The sequence below is a fragment of the Suricata suricatta genome, chromosome 7 (assembly GCF_006229205.1).
Source record: "Suricata suricatta isolate VVHF042 chromosome 7, meerkat_22Aug2017_6uvM2_HiC, whole genome shotgun sequence".
Classification (NCBI taxonomy): domain Eukaryota; kingdom Metazoa; phylum Chordata; class Mammalia; order Carnivora; family Herpestidae; genus Suricata; species Suricata suricatta.
In genome coordinates, this window is record NC_043706.1 from 24,647,574 (window position 1) to 24,669,171 (window position 21,598).

The 21,598-nt window shown below is 45.3% G+C and overlaps 1 protein-coding gene across 1 annotated transcript in view; it reads left to right on the forward strand.

Moving 5' to 3' along the window:
- SLC22A23 (solute carrier family 22 member 23) overlaps nucleotides 1-21,598 on the forward strand; it is a gene marked incomplete at its 5' end in the record, with an annotated part of 176,684 nt that overhangs the window by 48,579 nt on the left and 106,507 nt on the right. The window lies entirely within an intron of this gene.

Consider the following 21,598-nt stretch of genomic DNA (forward strand, 5'->3'; position numbering starts at 1 on the left):
ATTTTGCAGGTCTCTGCTGCAGCCGCTCCACTCCGCCACTGTATCCTGAAAACAACCATAAATAATATGTGAATGAGTAGGTGTGGCTGTGTGCCAATAAAACTTTACTTAAAGAAACAGAAAGTAGGCCAGGTTTGACCAAATGATCCATAATATTTCAGCCACTGATACATGTGAGTCTCTGTCCACTGGCTCCTAGGGAGCTAAAAGGCTTAGACTCTAATCCAGCATGGGCGTGATGGGCCTGACAAGCTGAGCTTTAAATTCTGGCCTCTCTCCTAATTCCATCTGAACTTTCCTACCTTCACTTCTCCTTTGTCCCATTTTCCTACTTCCATAATGTAAGTGTTACCTTTATTGCATGTATTTCTGATAGGAGCCTTACATTCTTTCTGAAATAAAGCCAGGCATGAATAAATAATTATTTTTCTTAAATCGGGATTCCACATCAAACACTGTGACAAGTGTCTGAGTTAATATGGTATCTAATAGAGCAAAGTTAAAGCAAAAGGATGTCCGTGAGTAGTGAGAGTTCACTGAGGTAATATCCAGACAACATAAATTAGGGGGAGGTTGAGCCATGGTGGAAGAGCTAAGACTTTCAAGGGGAATCAAAAATGGACATGAAGTTGTAATGGGCAGACCAGATGGGGTAAGATATGGAATGGGCTGGGCCGGGGTAGCCCATCTCTCTGGTAGTTTGGGGCCAAGACAGAGGCTGGTGATAAAATGTTGAGAGGCAAGCTCCCCGGGCGGTCGGGCGGGCAGGCCGAGTCAGCATGCCTGCTGGCGTTTTATCCCCGGGCGTATATGTGCTTAGTTAATGCTTGGAAATGTGTTTTGCGAAAAGGAAATTATTGATAACTCAGTTCACAGGGTTGAAGTATTTATTGACCCTGAAGAAAAGTTTTTAACTTTGGGGCATTGATCATTTGGAAAACACATTCTTAATGGTCCTGATATTTTCTCCCCCCTTCAGCCATGAGGTTTTTTTCTCACTTAATGCATCTGCTGGAAAGGCCTGTACTGTCTCAGAGGAGAACTGGATATTGTTCTTTTTTTAGCCTTGCAGGTGCCTGGCGATGTAAGGAGGGGAAGTACTGATTTGTGCACTTTTTGTTTCTTGTGTAGCTTGCCGTGAGGGTGGACGCTCAGTTTTGAGAAATGCTGCTGACTCGTGAAAGTTTTCACCTTTATATGCAAGGCTGCCTGAGGTTGTTTTTTTTTTATTTCCCAGCTTTGGACTTTTTCTAAGGTACATTTCATTAAATACGCTCTCCTTTAAACTTTTGTTTCCTTCAAGTCATCAAAGGGAGACGTGGTTGCGTAATTAGGACATAAAATAGAGATTATTGGCATCTTCCCTGGGAGTCTTTCCATGGAAGTGGAGTGCTTGGCACCAGCTGGAGCAAACCAGCAAAGGTGGATGGGTTTGTGTGTCCCTGTCTGCCTGGGAGGCCACCGTGGGACACTGAAATCATCACATACACTTGGACTAAATCGGGGGCTTAATTGTATCCCTTTGCCTCTGGACTAAAAGAAAATAAGGGAGAAAATCTTGACTTTGCTGGGCAAGGGGCGGGGAACCACAGACTGGGAAACGAAGCAATGGATGACATTTCCTTATTTGTTTATGAAAATGAAGTCTTCGCAAAGACGAAAGAAATAGTCACTTTTCAATTCAGGCTGGCATCATGTGCTATGGTGTGAATTCTTTCTCCAGCTGGGATTCATCACATCACAGAAATGCAGCATCATTTCAGATGTATCTTTCTTCAAAAGAAGCTCTTAAGAGATTATTGCTTTTTAAGTTAATTTGATGTCGGTGTAATAAGTCTTAGGGGAGACTATTTTTTTTAATATAAATACTTTTTCTAGTCTGTCTCTTCATTTGATCTCTGTTTTCCCCCTCCCCATCACTGACAACCTCTCCTCCCCCCAATTTGAAATAAAGAACACTGTTTTTTGCTGGCAGAGACCATATTTTAGTTAATATGGGCAAATGAATGTCACTTTCTTTGTTTTGTTTTTGCACCTAACAACAGCAAGGAATTTTGCTGAAAATTTCTCTCAAAGCTTCATGTTCTCATTAGAATAACCCTCCTTAAATCCAGTCAGCCTCAATAATTCGATGAATTTTACACATAATCGAGCAGTAACCAGATGTGTCACAGGTGACTGTGTTACTGAGTATTTTGCGAAATTAGAAGCCAGGTCTGTTTGGCAGATAGACTCAGATCTTGAGTTGGCTCTGGCGCGGTGATGTTCTCTGTCTCCCATGGCCCTGATGGCTTTAGCCTCGCACTGAAGTGGTTGAGTAATTCCTAAGGTGCTAGTGTTGAGTGGCTCTTCCTCACAATTGCACGTGTTTCTGTAATGTGCTATCTTCCCGAACCATTACTCCTTGGAATGTATTTCCGTCAACTGGGTTGTTAAGCACCTAAGTCATGCTGTACATTAAAAAAAAAAAAAAAAAAAAGAATTGACTGAACCAAAACTCTGCAGGTAGTGAGTTGCTGAACCGTGGAATGAATAGAAAGAATGGTGATTGTCACTGTCAAGTACAAGTGACTTCCCCTGGCTTGTGGTTGCTTCTCTTCTTCTGCAGAGCAAATATTGACAGTGCGTTTGGGTGAAGGGGCAGTTTCACGTGAATGCAGGCTTATTCACCACAGCCTTCCCCTTCCCCTCTCACCCCTCCCCAGCTTCAGATGCCAAGCCCTCCCCAGACAGCAGGACAGAGCCAGTACCCCGTTCTTCTGGTGGGACTGGCTCTCCTGACAGGGCTTTTTTCCACCAAGGAAATGAGTCAGAGTTTACCAAAAGCTTTTTTTTTTTATTTATTTATTTAGCTTCAGAAGAATTTTGGTTTTATCCAGATTCAGACTGGAGTAGCTGGGAAATCTGAACAGACTGAGGCTTCCCCACCAGTCTTTTTCTTCACTGGAAACCTTACAAATCATGCAGACAGACTATGAAAAGCAAGGGAGTTAATCTATAAGCAAAAAAAATAATGACGTATTTGTCCTCCACCTGTCTGTCTGCCCCTGTCACAGCTCTGAGGAACCAAAGCTTCTTGGGGTAACCAGGGACTATTGAGTCAGGATAGAAGCTCCTGGTTCATGAGCTCCAGTCCCCAGGAGGGGGACAGTGTGGCAGCCAGTCAGGGCCATGCTTCTCACTGGCCTGACACTCCAGTGAGGAGTTGTCCAACAGAGAACCAGAAAATGCCACCAAGGACTAATTTTTCTCACTTTAAATAAAAATTATTACACTTCTCTATCCCTACTTATATGTTAGCTCAAATTTGAATTTATATTGAGACTCTTCTCTGAAAAATAAAGACAATGTCTGAAGAGCACGTAGGGATTTATTGCCTCACTTGCATGTTAGGACCAGACGTGGGACTCTTACTCAGAGAAAGAGTAGATGCTGGGTCCCACCACTGAGCCCCTGCACCCAGTGTTCTTCTGTCCAGAGGTCAGGGCACGGCAGCGTGTGTGTATTACCTAAATGTGTATGTAGGCTTCAAAGTGCCTATTTCTTTGGGTGTGTTAAATTTGCTGAAGATGGTCCTGTTTCAAAATCACGGGGTAAAAACAGTAGATATTTAGATCTCTGGCATTTAGATGCCTTTTCCACACAGTGGAGGATGTTCTGAAAGCTGTATGCATCCTTCAGGATGAGGTTTTTCTCACACTGGAATTTTAGTGGTGCTTCGGTTGAAACAAAGCAGTTTACCACACTAACTGGAAGTAGGAAGATCTGGAAATCAGGAGATCTGAGCTATGGTGTGAGCTCTGCCTTGGACCCGTTCTGTGTCAGTGACAAATTGCTTTATCGGTAAGCTCTGTCTCCCCTGTCTGTTAACTCAGGGCATGGGCTTTCAGGCTGTGTCTGTGGAACTGTGCAACGCCTTCCTGGAACCATTTGTGGGGAAAAAGGAAAGAAAACAACAACAAACAAAAAAAGCCCAATGGATCCTATATGACACATTTAGAACTGCTGTAAAATAAACCAGTAACAACAAAACCAAATGGAACACCACAGGTCTCCCCATACCTTCTATGGCTTTTGAATTCTAAGCTCAATTTCAGTGTTGGAGGGGCATGAGACCTGAGGTGCTTGGCCCTCGAATTGTGTTACTGGGTCTTGCAGATAAACTCTGCTTTAGACGGTTCACCTTTTGGTCTTTGGTGACCCTTGTGGAAACACAAGACTGCCCTCTTCTTCACTCACTCGCTTGGCAAACATGTGAGGGTGTCCTAGGTGCCAGGGGGATGGATGACTTGAGCCCCTACCAGGCACTGTCAAGTGCTGAGCACGCAAAGGGAGATGCACCTTCCTGCCCTCTGGGACACGCAGAGATTAATGAGTAAAGATGCCCTGGTTGAAGTGAGAGGGTCAGGAAGTGACCTCTGAGCCATGAGTTCAGGGTCAAGGAGAATAGGTGTTTGCTGTTTGCAGTGGGTGCTCAGAGGCCAAAGAGCCTAGTAATTCCGGGTATTGTGGGTGATTTGGGACTGAATGGAACTCAGAGTGTGAATCATGAATAGCTCAGCCTGGGAAGAAGGCTGGGGCAGTGCACAAAGGTCCCACCCTTTATGACCCTAGGACAGTGCCAGACTACTGAAGGTCTCCAGCAAGAAAAGTAAACCTTTATGTGCTTTGGGGAAATCACTCAAGCTATGGCAGTGGAGAGCAGACCAAGGAAGAAGGTCATGCTAAAAGCTGGGAGCTGTTGCAGGATCCAGGTGCGGAAGCAGAGCCTGAAGAAGGCCATGGCCACAAAGAAGGAGAGACTTTAAGGATGTGGAATCCACAGCCTAGCTGACTGAAGAACTGGGATGAGGGAGAGGAGGGACCAGGTGACCCAGCTTGGACAATTGGGTGGATTTTCCCCCAAGTGATAGGACAAGAGATACAGCCCAGGCATCCTGATTGCAAATCCTATAGGATTTTGAAGCTACTGGCCACTCCCTTCCTCTGGCAGGCTTGGTGGGGGAAATGACAGCTTCAGTCTCAGATAGGATGACTTGACAGTGCCTTAGGGACATCTGAGGGGGTTGCTCTAGCAGGTGATTGGCTATTCAGAAGATTAGGAGTAAAGTCTGTGTGTCCTCAGCATAAAGCAGTTAAAGGCTGTGGATAACTGAGATCACCCAGACTCTGTGGAACATGAGGAATGAATGGGTGGAGGTAGAAGAACCAGTTGAGGGAGATGAGAAGGGATAGCCTGAGTAGTCAGCGGAAAGTCTGGGTAGGCTAATAAGCAAGGAGTCAGGGAAGGGGCCGAGTGTCAAATGATGCAAGACTGGGATTGAGAAATGTCCATTGGATGTAGCCAGGATTGCCCAGTGGGTCAGAGGCAACTGGGGCAAAAGCAACGTAACTCGATGTGGTGATCGTGCAATCTAAGTGATTTCAAACATAGGGTTTACTTCGTGTCCTCCCCAGAGCAGCATTGCCTTGTCCTTAACATCAAGCATTTTGAGAAAGGAAATAATGTTTTTTTTTATTGTAGTTAAATATATAGAGCATAAAGTTTACCATTTCCAACCGCTAAGTGTACAATTCAGTGGCTTCATTACATCCCAGGTTGCTGTGCAAGAAAACACCTTTTTTAACAATGGCAAATGTTCATTATAATTGGGAGAAAAGATTGCATTGGAAGGCAAATCTGAAATCACTATTTTTCCTTGAAATCACCTGAAACAGTATATTTTTGTTGCTCGAAACGGGGCATTTAGAACTACAGTTGAATTAGAGATATGGTTTTTAGTTTATTATTTATTTATTTATTTATTTATTTTGAGAGCAGCAGCATGAGTTGGGGAGGGGCAGAGAGGGAGAGAGAGAATCCCAAGCAGGCTCCACACTGTCAGCGCAGGGCTCGAACTCATTAACCATGAGATCAGGACCTGAACTGAAGTCAAGAGTCAGACACCTAGTCAACTGAGGCACCCAGGTGCCCCCTTTATTCTCTACTCTTTTATTTATTTTTTATTTTTTAAATGTTGATTTATTTTTGAGAGAGAGACAGAATGTGAGCAGGGGAGGGACAGCAGGAGAGGGAGACACAGAATCTGAAGCAGGCTCAGTGCTCTGAGCTGTCAGCCTACAGCCTGACTCAGGACTTGAACTCATAAACTGCAAGAGCCAAAGTCAGAGCCAAAGTCAGACGCTTAACTGACTGAGCCACCAGGCACCCCTGTTTTAAATAGTAACCCAGGAAACTTGCTTGATGTCCCTTATGCAGCTATTGGCGTGTTGTGGTCCTGTTGTCTGCCGGGTTCTGCTGTGACATTTCTAAGCCCCCAAGCAGATACACTTTAGGGTCCAAGTGAGATTCTGGGTGTCTTCTTAGGATCGAGTGATGTGTCCTCTGCACAAGCATCCTCCCTGTCTTTGGAAACTGAAAGGTCCTTGTGTCCCTTCCAACCTGTGCCTTTTGAAAATATATCTACTCTGTGTCATTTGCCCTCCTCTGTGTCAGGAGGATGGCAGCTCCTATTTTTGACATGATTTGTGTGAAGATGTCTGCTCCCAGGACAGGTGTGAGTAGGGCGTGAAGAGGAGCTTTACTCTGCGGTGGCACCAGGCTCATTTTCTGTTGTTCTTCCCAAATGACCCTTCAGGAGGAAAAGCTGTCAGGAGCCACTTTGCAGTTGCTGGTCCAAGAATCTAGAAAACTTGGCCACTGTGTGGGATGATGTGATGGATGGCACCTGGTTTTATTTGCTCAGTTTGCTGCCCCCTCTGGAGAAGTGGCCCCGTGGCAGGAACAAGGCCCCCAACCCAGCATCAAGGCCTTTAGGGGCCACGTGTCAGAGGCTGAGCTGGGGCATCCTGCTAGGCTCTCTCCTGGGTTGTGGGGACCCACTCAGCTCTTCTCCCTGGAACCCACCAAACTCCATGGCGTGGGCCCTCCCTTCGCCCCACGTGCAGCTCCTGCTGGCGGGGTCTCTGGATGTGGTGATTCTCTGTGAAGCTGGACTTCTTTGCTGATGGGCATCTTAAAGGCTGTGACTCTAGCCTGATGGAAACCAGTGTCGGGGAGTCTGAGGAGCCCGGGCAGCACTGCAGCTGGGCAGGTGCCCCAGAATGAGACCGCAGGGCCTCCCCGGACAGCATTGTCAGGTGACCAAGTAGGACAGCTCAGAGGCCCAGGGATGGAGTTCCCTCTGCGCCTCCTGCACGCAGCACAGAGCCTGGAAAACTATGGGTCTCGGATTGAGGGCTGCTGTTTTCCCTTCCTTCCTCCTTCTGTGGGGCCTTTGAGGATTCTTGTAGAAAAGGGTACTTTTTGTCCAGCTGGAGTTGGTTCTGCTGCCTGCTCTTCTTTGAAAACTGAAAGGTGCCTGTGTCCCTTCCAACCTGTGCCTTTTGAAAGCATCAAGGCTTGATATCTGCCTTGTGCCAGTTCTGGGAAAGGGCTCAGAACTCTCTCCAAACCCCTGTCAGAGTGGGGGCAGGGGAGGAATTAGTGCCACCTCATTCTAGCCCAGCCCCCAGTCACAGCAGTTTTACACAAGAAAGAGCCTTTGCTAGTTCTGGTGTGACTTGAAATTTCCAGCTGTTTCTTCCCTGGCATCTGTGTAATTTGTCAAGCTGGCATTGCCCCATCTATATGTATAAGGCCATGGGCTCTAATTGCAGAGGCTGCCAGGGCTCCTGAGATGGAGTACTATGCGGGGATACAAACGATTTACCATGTCGGGGGCGCCTGTGTGTCACGGTGGGTTAAACATCCAATTCTTGATCTCGGCTCAGGCTCAGGTCATGATCTTGCGGTTCCTGAGGTCAAGCCCTGTGTTGGGCTCTGCGCTGACAGTGTGGAGCCTGCTTGGGATCCTCTCTCTCTTTCTCTCTGACCCTTGCCTTCTTGTGATCTCTCTCTCAAAATAAACAAACTTTAAAACAAAAACAAAAGACTTACCATGTTTGTACCTATTATTGGCTTCATTTGTGTGTGTGGATGGGAGGACAGGTGACTGCCCTTCCTTACTGTGTGGGAGGTGAGGCTTGGAGATCTCCTGGCCCTTCATCCCTGGTCATTTGCTCACTTTTTCTCTGTGGCCTCAGTGCTTAAAGCATGGTTTTGTTGTCTGGTATCTCATTATATCACTCCTTCGCTCAGATAGATGGATGGTTAAGTAGATACTCTCCCTGGTTTTCTTTTAGAAAGAGTCAGAGGCAACTTTGATGTGCAAGGATTGGACAGAATAGGCGAGGGGACCCTTGTGCTGTGACCTCCCTTTTCACACCCCCCAGCCTGTGCATGGGGTGTCTGTAGCATGGAGTGTCACACAGCTGAGTGGTATTTTGATGTTTAAGAGTAAAATGGAGAAACTGAAGAGGTCACAGTTAGGGGTGTTTGGTAACAATAAGGTATTTATTGAGCATTTTCTAAGTTCAGATACTCTGCTAAACTATTCATTTATACACACACACACACATTTTAAATTTCATACTAACTATGTAATATTTTATACTAATTTCAAATTTCATACTAATGAGTAGATCCTACTAATTGTCGAATTTTACAGATAGGGAAACTGAGACCTCTAGTCCCTGGACCTGTCTACCTCACTAGTGGGACCTTTAAGTAAGAGCTAATACTTACTGGATTTTTACAACGCACATTGCCGCCATGCTGAGTGTAATATAAATATTTAATCCACCCCATCATTCTATACATGGGCACTGTAATTTAACCCATTTTACAAATGGAAACCTGATGTGTGGGTGAGGGTAACTTGGCCAGGGTTCCTTACCAGAGGTCGAGGAGCCAGAACTGAAAGCCAGGTCTACACGGCTCCAGTGTTGTTTCAAGCAACCTTCTTTTTCTTTGTCTTTAACATGGTATTATAAGATTATTTAAATGAGTACAAATACCTTATAAGGAGTTTGCATTCGTTCTTATAACTCCTAAATAACTGTGAGATCAAAATGTGGACAACATCCATCTTGGAAACCAATACCATCCAAATTAATTGTATTTTAATGTGATAGATGATGGTGTTTTGGAAAGGGAATCACCACTCACCCTTATTGGGTTAAATAGCAGAAAGGCAGAGCTTATGGTGAAGTTTCATATTGAATCTACTTTGGCATTTGGACTTGAAAAATTCCAGTGTACATGATGCCTTTTCACGTATTTTGCTGTCTAAAACATTGTTAACAGTTCTAAGGCTTGGCTGGCACAGAACACTCAGACCTCCTCCTGTCCTAACCCTCCTCTTGAGCACACCTGAGCCACTCACTTTAACGGGGTGCCTTCTGATGACTCTGCCAACCTGTCTACTTCTCTTGAAGGTAAAGTAGACTAATGGCATTATTCAAATACTAATGAAGCAGGTGTTTAATCCACTTATGACTGGAATTGAGACTAGAGACCATCATTACCACCTGTTGCCTAGTACTCTTGCGCCATGTCATGGGTACCCTCTGCGCAATGCCAGGCTCCACCGAGGCCCGGGTGCCTGTGCCGTGGTACACATGCAGTCACTCCATTCTCCTGCTACCATGTGCAGACCTCTGAGAAGCCTGCGTTTGTGAGCCTGTCATGGTGACATGTGGCCTTTGCAAACATACATCTAGATGCAGACGTGACCTTGGAACTCTTGGGTCCATACTGGGTTACAGGCTCCTCATCTAGATGATCCAGGTTATGACTGATATTTTCACTGACACAAGAACATAAAATTTAAAAATTCTTGTAGACTGCCAAGAATGCATCCACAGATGGCCACAGTCTTCCCGCCCCGCTTCAAAAGTCTGTGTTCTAGAATGTGGCCCCACCAGCATGACCCGTTCTCCCTGTCCTCTTGCCTCCTGCCTTCAGTTTCCACTTGGTTACTGTGCTGCCGGCTCAGCTCAGACCTGTTTCCTGCTCCACCGTCCCTTTCATGGCTCAGCTTCCACTCTGCCTCTCTGGCCTCGTTCTCAGCATCCCAAGACCTACCTCAGCGCCTGTCATTGAGAAGCCTGGCCAGCCCAGATACGACCTCTCAACATGTGGCGGCCGTGCAAAGATGGAACAGAGGAGAGGCTGGGAAGGTTTGCCCAAAGGGCTCAGGCCAACGGGACAAGATGTTTGTCCCCTTTCTCTGTGGGTAGAGGACAGCCATCACCAGCTTCTGTTCTCTGTTTTGGGGAGATAACTCTGGAGGTCTTTCCCTTCTTGTCCCATGCGGTGCCGTTTGACAACTTTGACCCCCAAATTGCCCCCTTTGTTGTATATGGTGTCCCTGGGAAAAGTTAGATGGAGAACTAATCTTCTAAATCTCTATTACCCACAAACGAAATTTACCAAAACCATTCCTTTCCTTGACAGATTTTCACTGACAAGATGGTCTTCTTTGGAATCATCAGGCAGTTTCCTCAGGCTTCAGGTTGTCTCTTGAGTCTCATCACACAGAGCCTACAAGCCACATACAAGAATTATTGCTAGAACTTTCATGTGGGCTTGGAATTGTCAGGGGAGTATCGCATTCCTCTAGGATACATGAATCTTATTCTTTAAAAAGGTTTAATTGAATTACAGAAGGTACCACCCAGTGAGTCCCAGGCTGAAGTACCGGGGTATCATGGTGCCCAAATCCCATTTTTCCCTTTGTAAAAGTTATTACCCAAGAACACAGTGGTGTTCCGGACCTGTCCATGGTTGGATCTCATTTTCCATTTCCTTTGTGGGGTCACTGTAAGGTCTTATTTCATCTTCTCTTCAGGGGGTAATTGCTCTTTTGCTGTTGTTCCAAACTCTCCTTTTTGGCATGTTTCCATTCTGTCTTGTGATGGTGGAAACGAATGTTTGCACAGTTGGCTTTTCCATTCTGTCACTGCTGCTTCGGTGTTTGTGTGGAGCGAGGAGAGGGGGACATGCAGGGGACAGCCCCTGCTGCCTCCCTCCAGCACATTCAAAGATCACTTTTGCTTCCTTCCACCTTTTTTAAGGGGATGACAAAACAATTCAAAATGGGAGAACAAATGAGACCCTTCAGACAATTACCCTCTGAAAAGTCATGCAGCCCTGTGATCTCTTCAAATATTGGAAATTATGATGAACACTTTATAAACATGAACCTAAAACATTTGGGCAGGGAAAAAGGAATGATAGCTGTTATATGTCTAAGTTATAAAAGAAAACCAAATTGGAAAATGCATGCTTTTATTTTCTCTCCCATTCCCTCTCACACGTGATCCTATGAGACAAGGCAAATCGATCATACTAAACTATTTCTAAAGAGTTTTGGAGCAGAGCTTTCCAAGAGGACTTGCTGTAACAGTGGGAATGTCCTCTGTCTGCACTGGCCACTGCTCTAACCACTGGTTGCACTGGACATGTGGCTGGTGCCACTGAGGAATGGAATCTGTAGTTTCTGTTCATTTTATTTTATTTACTTTTATATTTTTAATGTTTCTTTTTGAAAGAGAGAGAGAGCGTGCACAGGAGAGGGGCAGAGAGAGAGGAAGACACAGAATCTGAAGCAGGCTCCAGGCTCTGAGCTGTCAGCACAGAGCCCAATGTGGGGCTCGAACTCATGAACAATGAGATCATGACCTGAGCACAGGGCAGATGTTTAACTGACTGAGCCACCCATGTGCCCCTTCTATTCATTTTAATCAAACTTAAGCAGTTTTAAATGACTAGTGGTCACCATATTGGTAGATCTAATGGAACAGGGCATTTAATCATCTCCATATGATTTATATCATCAACTTTGACCTCCCTACCAGGTTCTACACTCCTGTATCTACCTGCCTAGTGGATTTACACTGGGGTCCCATAGGCATTTACGTTGCACCTGGCCACCATAGCACCCTCCCCCTCGCTCGTCTTTCTGATCTCAGTAAGGAGAAACACCACCCATGCAGTTGCTCAGGCAAAGACTTTTGAACCACCCTTCCCTCTCTCTTGATCAATGTATGCTGAGTCCTTGGATTTCTGTCCACCTTCACGGCAGCCCCTAAGGCAAAGCCTTTCATTTCTTGCCCGGATAATCATGATAACTTCCTAACTGATCTTACATCTTCCTTCCCAAACCTCTACAATGAACTCTTCACTTAAAACGAGGGCGCTATTTCTGCAACATGAATCAGACCTTATGCTCGCCTACTTCAAACCCTCTGTGTTAGTTAGCAGTAGCTTCACTGTGAAACACTGAAAAGCAAAACAACAGGGATTTAAACAAAGTAAAACTTTATTTCTGCCATCAATATAGTCAGTCCGGGGCTGACAGGGACAGTCTCCATGACACCGGCATTGCAGACCCTTCCTGTGTGCCAATCTGGCTGTCATGTCCATGTACTAGCCAGCAGAGGAGTGGGAAAGAAGAGGAGGGAGCCCTCCTTCCCATTAAGGTCACTTTCCAGAACTTGTAGATACCACTTTGTACATGCCACTGGCCACAGCTTAGTAACCTTCCCATCCTCAGTTGCAAGGTAGACTGGGAAATACTGTCCTGTTTTGGTACAGACGTACGCCTGCAGGAAGGAGGAGAGAGTGGTGCCAGGGTTAACTGTGGTCTTTGCCATACCCTCCAGAGGCTTTTATTGTGCAATGTAAGCGCTCACTGTGGCCATGAGGTTCTCTGGGGTCCGACCCGGGCTAAACTCACATGTGTTCCAGCCAGATTGACCTTCTTTTGGTTCCTTACCTGCTGAACTCTCACTTGTCCCCCAAGTCATTTGTACCAGCCTTTCCCCTTGCCACAAATGTTCCATCCCTGACATCTGTGGTCCCAGCCATGTCTTGTCACTATGATTCTGCTCCTGTGACACCTACAGATCTTTCTCAGACAACCTATCCTATCCGCACTGAAAAATTCCTTTAGAATCACCTGCCTTGTTTGAAGCATCTACCATTCCCTGAAAATAGATGTATTTATTTGCATTTCCATGTGTACCGTTCACCCACTCTAGAGTAAACTGCACAGAAGCAGGACCTTATCATTCTTTCTTTTCACTATGTCTTCTGCATCTGGCACAGAAAGGGCATCCAGATATGAGCTGGATGAATGAATGGACGGACTCATGGAACATGATGAAAATCTGTGCAGCAGTAGTTTCGAGTAGATGTAGGTGAATGACTGTAAACTAGAAGAGCTGGAAGGCCTAGAGTTCTTAGTTAAGTCCCCACACAGTAAAGAGGAGGATCAAGGACAACTGATGTTGTCACATCGGTGGTTATAAATAGTAGAGACAATGTGCTGACACTTCTCATGACATCCTCATGCACTGGGTTGATTTGGACGGGACACCAAAAGAATTGGGTTAGATATAAAGCTGGGCTCAACCTTGTCCCACAACTGTAGATTAATGAACTGGTAGCTGTCAGAATAAGCTCTTGGTGACTTGATGAGGACATTTATGTGCAAATAATGTTTAATTAGCATAAAATTAGGGGCTGGTCAAGAATGAATGATGACATAGGGTCACCATCTTCCTTTTCTTTATCATTATTAGTTGATTTCCCTCAGGTCATTGCTGTTATCTTCATCGTAGCTTCATGAAAGAGGGAACAGAGCTGATCTTGCATTCTCTGTGTGACACACAGTGCCTTCCCAGTAGATACCCAATAGCCCAATAAGAACTAATGAGCAATGCAGCACTAAAAGATGGGGGGGAAATCTCATCAGCGGTTTCTGGTAAGTTTGAGAAACTTTCCACCATTATAAAGAATCAGGTTATTATTTCTCTGCATTCCATCCATGCAGTTCACCAGCTTCATTTAAAAAGTGGAACCAATGTCAACAGTAAGTCTTCTGGTTCGCTCATACTGGCGTGTGAGGCTTTTCGGCAGGGCTCCAGCTTCAGTGTTAGAGTCCTTGGCTCTAACTCTGTCCAGACAATGGTTTGACTGACAGCCAGCATTTTATTTCAGCCTGTAGGAACTGAAACCAGTATTCTGAAAATAAAGAAAGCAGAGTTTCATATATTCTATTTCCTCCCTCGGGGTCCAGTGATGTATAGCAGTCCAGTGTGGGGTAGATGCCTGCTCCCCAGTTTTCACCCAGCCTTCCATATGTGACACAGATTGATCATGAAATGGACCCAAGGTGACTGTAAGGAATACATCTCAGTCTAGGTCATTCCTTAGCATATTTTAAAACCTGCTGGTGGGCACAAAGTATACCCCACAGCTCTGGCCCCCTGGAAGATTAGTTTACTCTGGACTCTAAGGACATTTCTTCATGGAGAGCCTCACGGAGAGCCTGGGGACTAAGGTCATTGCAGCCATGAATGGAATTCTGAGCCTGCACAGGTTTGAATGGGGACTTGATTAGGTGTTGGTATGGAGGAAAGAGACAGTGAAGCAGGCAGAAGGACTCAGGACGTACCTAGATCTCTCTCCATTCTCATGGAAGGCATCTTAAGAATTCTGATGAGCGTGTGCTGTGATTTGAAGCCAGTTACTTGAGATGGCTGAGTGTATGTAAATTTTCCAGGCAATCGTGCATTTTTCTTCCAAACCTTTTCTTCTTCAGTGTCATTAGATATAAGATTTATTTCAGGCCAAGAGGTTGTGAAGAGAGTGCCATTCCCTTATGCCTGAATGTGGCTTACAGCTGGTAGCTGTTCCAAATGAGCTGAGAGACAGATGGCAGCAGCCGGCCTGGTGATGCCATGCCAGGAGAGGTCTGTGCATTTCATCCAACACTGGACTGTTTTTGAAACACAAAATTATGATGCCACTTTCATCTATTAGCTCACCCTTGGACTGGCTGAGTATTCTCTTTGAGGACAAGTGACATCAACTTTGCAGAGTTAGCAAAAAAGGCAAACAATGGGGCAAACCTTTGAAACTAGTCCCAGCAAGGCACCTCTTCACTAACAACTGCATAATGCTGGTAGGTTTCCAGCAGCCAGCCACAACTTGAAATGTACGCTTTCTGCTCATGTCGGGCTTGCATGGGTTCATGATGAGTCAGTCACAAGTCAGGAACAACAGCCTCTTCTCCCACGCAGGCCCAGTAGCTCCATCACCCTGCATTAGTTCCATCACCCTCATGAGTCTAGACCTTCATGAGATTGGAGGAGGAGGTGATTGCCAGAAGATAGCCTGAGAAGGTAAACGACGTGGAGTGGTCAGAGAGCAGCAGAAACCAAGGATGCCAGAGAGCTCTGTCTAGACATTTGGCCTGTCCTGCCTTAGAGAGCCCTTTTTTGACTGTTCGCTCAGAATTCACTGGCTTATTTCTTAAATTTTCTTTTTACATTTACTTATTTTTGAGAGACAGAGACACACTGTGAATTGGGAAGGGCCAGAGAAAGAAGGAAACTCAGAATCTGAAGCAGGCTCCAGGCTGTGAGCCGTCAGCACAAAGCCTGATGTGGGGCTCGAACCCATGAACCATGAGATCATGACCTTAGCCAAAGTCAGACACTCAACCCACTGAGCCACCCATGTGCCCCTAGCTTATTTCTATAAGCACACTCTAATTCTTTGCATATACTTCAAAGAAAATTTAAATTGTGGTTAAATAAAAAACCACACAAGATTGACTATCTTAACTGCATCTCAGCATGTAGCTCAATGGATAGTATTGTGAAATGTCACACCATCCATTCCTGACTGAAACTCTGTCCCCACTGAACACTAACTCCCCATGCCCTTCTCCCCACCCAGCCGCTGGCACCCACCCTTCTGTTTTCTGTCTCTGTGAATCTGACTTCTCATCCACGTTGGAGCACGTGACAGAGGTTCCTTCTCACGCCTGAGCAATACTCCAGTAAATGTAGATACATTTTGTTTGCCCCTTCATCTACTGGTGGACTCTTGGGTTACCTCCACCCTCTGGCTATTGTGAGTAGTGCTGTAGTGAACACGGCTGTACAAACACTGCTTTCAGCTCTTTTGGACATGTACCCAAAAGAGGAATTGCTGGATCCTATGGACCCCCTTTCTTTGTCTGTGAAACAAAAGGGTTGGTCCTCTGAACCTGCTTTGAGCTCACGGCTGTCTCCAACAATGCTTGGCATGACTGCTGAGGAACAAGGGCCCTCAGAGCCCCTAGCCCACGGGGTGGCTGTTGCCTGGTGGTGCCAGTCACCTCTGTGACCCTAAGAACAAGGCTCTTAGAAAGACTTCGAGCCTCCGTGGCTGCTTTGTTGTGAGCCCCTCCCCCGACTCTGCAAACAAGCCAAGTGTTTGAGGAGGAATAGGGTGAAATGAGTTACAAGTGCCCACTTCCAGGGCTCATAGATGTTGGCTTTGTTTATGGTTTCGGTGAAACAAGTGAGTGTTTCTTTTTCCCTCTCTCTTTTCAGCTGGGAGGCTTGTCTGTCTCTTGCAGTATATGCCTCGGCCACCTCCCCACAGCAGCCCTGCCTGCTGCCCTCTCTCCTCTCCCCTCCAGTCCCTTTCTAACTCCTAACTGGTGCTTTCTGAGCCTTGATGGTGTCCATGTCATGTTTCTAGCTAGTATTGAGCTGCATCACTTAAAAATCCATCTTGCCAAGTAATTAAAAACCTAGGAAAGGTATTTTTTAAAGCTTATTGACCTCTCTTCTCCGAGGCCTGCAGGGACCTATGTTTAATGGGGAATTTTCTTGCCGTGTCAGTTAGGGTGCAGTGCGTTTAATTTGGCAGCGTGCTGCTTGAACTCAGAGCAGGGTCACTTGTTAGTTTTTAATTTGAAAGAGAGAGAGCACAAGCTGGGGAGAGGGGCAGAAGGAGAGAGAACCTTAAGCTTAGTGTGGAGCCTAAAGCAAAGCTCAGTCCCTTGACCCTGGGATCATGACCTGAGCTGAAATCAAGAGTCAGATGTTCAACCAACCGAACCACCCAGATGCCCCCACGGTGCCGGTTTATGTTTTGTTGTCTTTGTAGCGTTATGTATACCCATGTTTACTCTTGCCACTAGAGAGGTGTCGTTTTTAACTGATTGTCCTGCTGCTATGATTTAAAGATATTTATAGCACTCATCGTCTTCACTTATCTGTACTTGAAAGAATTTTTAGGTAGAATTTAAGCATTTTTAGATAGAACGCTTGTTTAAAATGAGTCTGATAGATTAAAATTGTAAAGCTGACGTATTGTCGGAGATTCTTTATTTTAGAGAAGGAGCATCTGCTTTGCGAAGACCTGCCTTGGAGCGTCTTTACCTTTGTAAGCAGGTGTACTAATATTTATTTATTCCAGTGGACTAATGTTTAATTCAATGTACAAAAAATTGACTTACACAAAACTTTTCTATTTCTGCATATATCAGTCACTAATGAGCAGCTGTAAATGATACATGAACAAATGAGTGGTCCAATAAAACTTTATTTACAACAGTAAGCATTGGGCTGAATTTGGCCCACATCCTATATATGTGCCAACGTCTACTGTAAAGGACTTCCCTGGTTCCATGTGTCTAGTTCTTGTCAGTGAGTTGTGAATAGAAATGACCTGTATCTTCTAGTCTGGAGCATTTAATTACTTATTGACCAGTACTGCTACTGGGTCAAGAAAGGAAGCCTTGATCACCTTGTGCCTCTCAGGGAGACGCTCCAAGTCTAGTACAGACTAAGACAAATAGAGTGGATTTATGGCACCTTATCAGGCCTTAAGCAATGTGATACAGCTATAGTCAAGGTGGGAAAGTAGCAGTTTTCAGACTAGGACCAAAATGCATGTTCAAGGTTGTATGTATGTAACATATAGACTATGTCACAAAGGCATGGATCAAAATACTACTATAATATTTGAGTTGCAAGTTGGGACAGAGTTTGGATATTCATCTTACCATCTTTTACCCCAACACTTTCTTTCCTGGTTCCTTTCTAGTATCTGAGGCCTGAGCTTGGTGGTGTCTTAACTCTATCAAGCACACTGAATATAGCCTGATGAGGAAATGCTGATTTCTATTTGTTGGGTTGAGCAGAACAGCTTCTTTGGAGAGTTCTAAGCATAAGTGGAGGGATATCATGTCCTGGGTCATTTTCCTTACATTAAAGTGGACTCCTTTGTATTCATGATATGGGGCAAACCAGGTAGAACGCCACAGTGAAAGAATGCAGGCTCGGACAGACAGATCTGACATTTGGCCCAATGTTGGTTTTCTCATTTTTTAAGTGAGGATACTTAATACCTGCTTCAGAGGATTATTGTGAGGAATGCATCTTGCTCATTGCAGTAGCAAATTAGTTTGAAAGCAATATGGCTGAAGGGAGGTCCAGATGATGATAAGAAAAGGAATAGGAATAATAAAAGCCCAGAACTTACCATGCACTGCCAGGCACTGTTCTAGTTCTTTAGTCCTCCTTTTACCCTCACAGTGACCCTGGCGGAGAGGGTACTGTTACTGGTCCCCTTCACAGATGGTGAATAAAGCACCAGTGAAGGCAGGTCGCTTGGCTAGTACGTAGTAGAAACAGGACTGTTACACATGTGTCTGGCTGGAGTGTTCCCACCCTTCACCAGGACACTGCTTATCATGGTGTCGGTACTGAGGCTTTAAGTTTGGCTATTGCTGTGTTGTTATTGAGGAATGCTCCTGAAATCCCTCACCACTGAGGTGACTTGGTCAGCCCCATTCAGCTCTCCTGTAGTTGATTGTACCCAACCTATGACAAATTGAAAAGAGCCGAGGTTGCACTGAGATACAGGTGCTGTGGTCATCGGCCAGGTGGGCGTTGCAAAGCCAGGAGTTCTGTCTCCCACCTCCCCAAGACGCTGTGCCTCAGTGCTTCATAAACATAGCATGGCAAGGGACTTCAGTTAGTCCCAGGGATAGTTCTAGAGCTCTGATGAAGGAGACATAGAAAATGGTCTAGAGACGTCAGCCATTTCTCTAAGGACACAGAGCATTCAAGAAATCACGTCAGTGTCTTCACATATGATGTGTATTTGGAACATTTTAGAAGAATCAACTGCACATAACAAAGTATAGATGTCACTGGTGCCTTTTGCCAATATTTCCCTTGAGATTGGGCAGGTCTGTGCATCTAGTTCTGGCCAGTGATCTATAAGCAGAATTGATGTGTCCCTTCTGGTCTAGAGCATTTAATTACCCGTGAGACGCCTTCTAGGTCTCTAGCGTGTCAACCAGCAACATTTAAGATGGAGTCTGATCTCTGAACCCGCATCTCAAGTGACAGTGATGAGCAGAGCTCCCCGCCAACCCCCAGCAGGAATGTAGTGTGAGCCAGAAATAAACTTGTGATATTTTAAGCCTCTAAAATTGTTAAGAGTTGTTTGTTACTGTAGTATGACATAGCTCATGACTAATACATAAACATACTACAGTTTTCTGTTCTTGCAAACAGCTTTTTTTATACAAGTTTTCATTATTATTAGTTCATGTGAGTTAGGACAAGCATGAAAGAAATGTTAGTATTGCTCTCGGGTATACAGAGTTTTGTAGAGAGTAAATAAGTTCCAAAATTAAAATCCAGTTCCATGAGACCTGTAACATATTGATAAATATACCAAATGGTTTCCTGATACTGTCAAGAAATGTTTATTTTGTCGGCGGGCCATTGTTAGGGGACTCAAGTATATAAATACTGTTAACTGATACATGCAGGTTACTCTCTTGACATTCTTTCTGTCAATTCCTTATTATTGTGGTTTGAAATCATTCCTTATAAGAAGACCTTCTGCTAACATCTTACCCCATTATATCAGACATTATGGGATAGGGTAATGTAGGCATGGTGTTCAACAACATCATTTCTGTTTACCCAGACTGATTTCTGCTCATTTGCAACTTCTACCTAAATATTTCTAAAACCTGCTTAACTTGTCAAATATGGGCAAACCATTCACCCCCCTAGCCCTGTAGAGTTAGTGTATTGTCCCTATACAAGCACTATTCCAGCCCAGAATCTGTTTTCCTTTTTTTTTTAATGCCTATTTATTTATTTTTGAGAGAGAGAAAGAGAGAGAGCAAGCAAGCAAGCAAGGGACAGAGAGAGGGAGACAATCCCAAGCAGGTTCTGCACCATCAGCACAGAGCCTGATGCAGCACTCGAACCCACGAACAGTGAGATCATGACGTGAGCCAAAACCAAGAGTCAGACACTTAACCAACTAAGCTACCCACATGCCCCCCAGAATCTGTTTTCTACCTATCATGTCTTGAACAGCTACCATTTAGGATTTCTGTGTCTTTCACCTTCTCTCCCCCTTATCCCTCATCGTGTTCTTCATATTTTTCTCTTTCTCTTGCTCACACACTGGCCCTTGTTTCTCCACCCCAAAGATTTAAATTGATGCTGTTCTAAGATCGCCAACACTGGAGAAATGTCTGCAGGTTACTCACCACCCCTACTGAACACAACTGCAGGAACCCTGTGAAACGCTTCTGCTGGGAACAGAAGGAGGCTAGAGTAGTCCCCAGTAATCTGAGCCCACCCAGCTGCATGACTTCAGTCTGAACTGCCTAAGTTTCTGCCTCAAGCACGTACTCCAGAGGCTTAGGTTTTCAATTTGTGTTCAAGGTGATAGGGAGCAGGGATAGAATGCAGGGGGGAAATTTAATATTGAGAGAAAGGAAAGATGGCAGCATTCCAATCCCCACAAGGTATGTTTGCCTTTCTCTTTCACATAAGCTAGTTTCCAAAACTAAGTAGAAATGCTTATTTTTGAAAGAGAGAAAGGGAGAGAGAGAGAAGAGAGGAGAGGAGAGGAGAAGAAAAAGCAAGCAAGCAGGGGAGGGGCAGAGGGCAGAGAGTGAAGGAGACAGATGGGGAGTCTGTCCTTCCGTCTCCTACCCCATGCCCTGCAAGTGTGATACCTTGAGTTTGCCACATGGTACCCTATAGTTCACCGACAGCATCCCATAGCCTGGGATGAAAATTTCGTCCTTGAAAAGGAGAAGCACACCCTGAACTTTCTCAGGGAGCATTTGATGATCTTTAAGGTTTATAGATTATCATTGGAAAGTGGGCCTTTCCGGGGCACCTGGGTGGCTCAGTTGGTTGAGCATCGGACTTCCCCTCAGGTTATGATCTTGCAGTTCGTGGGTTTAAGTCCCTGTGTCAGGCTCTGTGCTGACAGCCCAGAGCCTGGAGCCTGCTTTGGATTCTGTGTCTCCCTCTCTCTCTGCCCCTCCTCTACTCATGCTCTTCTCTCTCTCTCTCAAAAATAAAAAAATATTTTTTTTAAAAGTGGGCCTTTCCTACAGAAAGCTTCTAGTCTAGCAGGTTATAAGGTGTTTACCAAGAAGAAAGAGCACCTGTCAGGGAGAAGAAGCTAAAACCTCTTTGCTCTGCTCCCTCATCTACACTCCGCATTGGAGCGGGGCTGGTCTCAGAGGCGAGCTGGGTGGAGGAGAGAATCTCCAGGGAGCTCGTTAAGGACCCGAGCTTACATCATGGAGAAAATGCAGACAGGGCAGGCTGGCAGGGAGGCCCAGACCAGGCTGTCCTATGAAGACGGGCCTTGCTGGAGCTGCAGTGTAGGGCCCAGACGTCAGTGCAGCCTCTCCCTCCTGTGAAAATCTGATGCTGCAGGAGTGAAGAGACGTCCCTATGTCCAGACGGTGTCTGAACCAGAGTCAGAATTGAAACCTCTGAATAACCATCAAATGTTCCTCAGATACTGAAAGGAGAGTGGAGTAGTACGGGAAGGTACAAAAAGTTAAGGGAATGATGGCTTCGC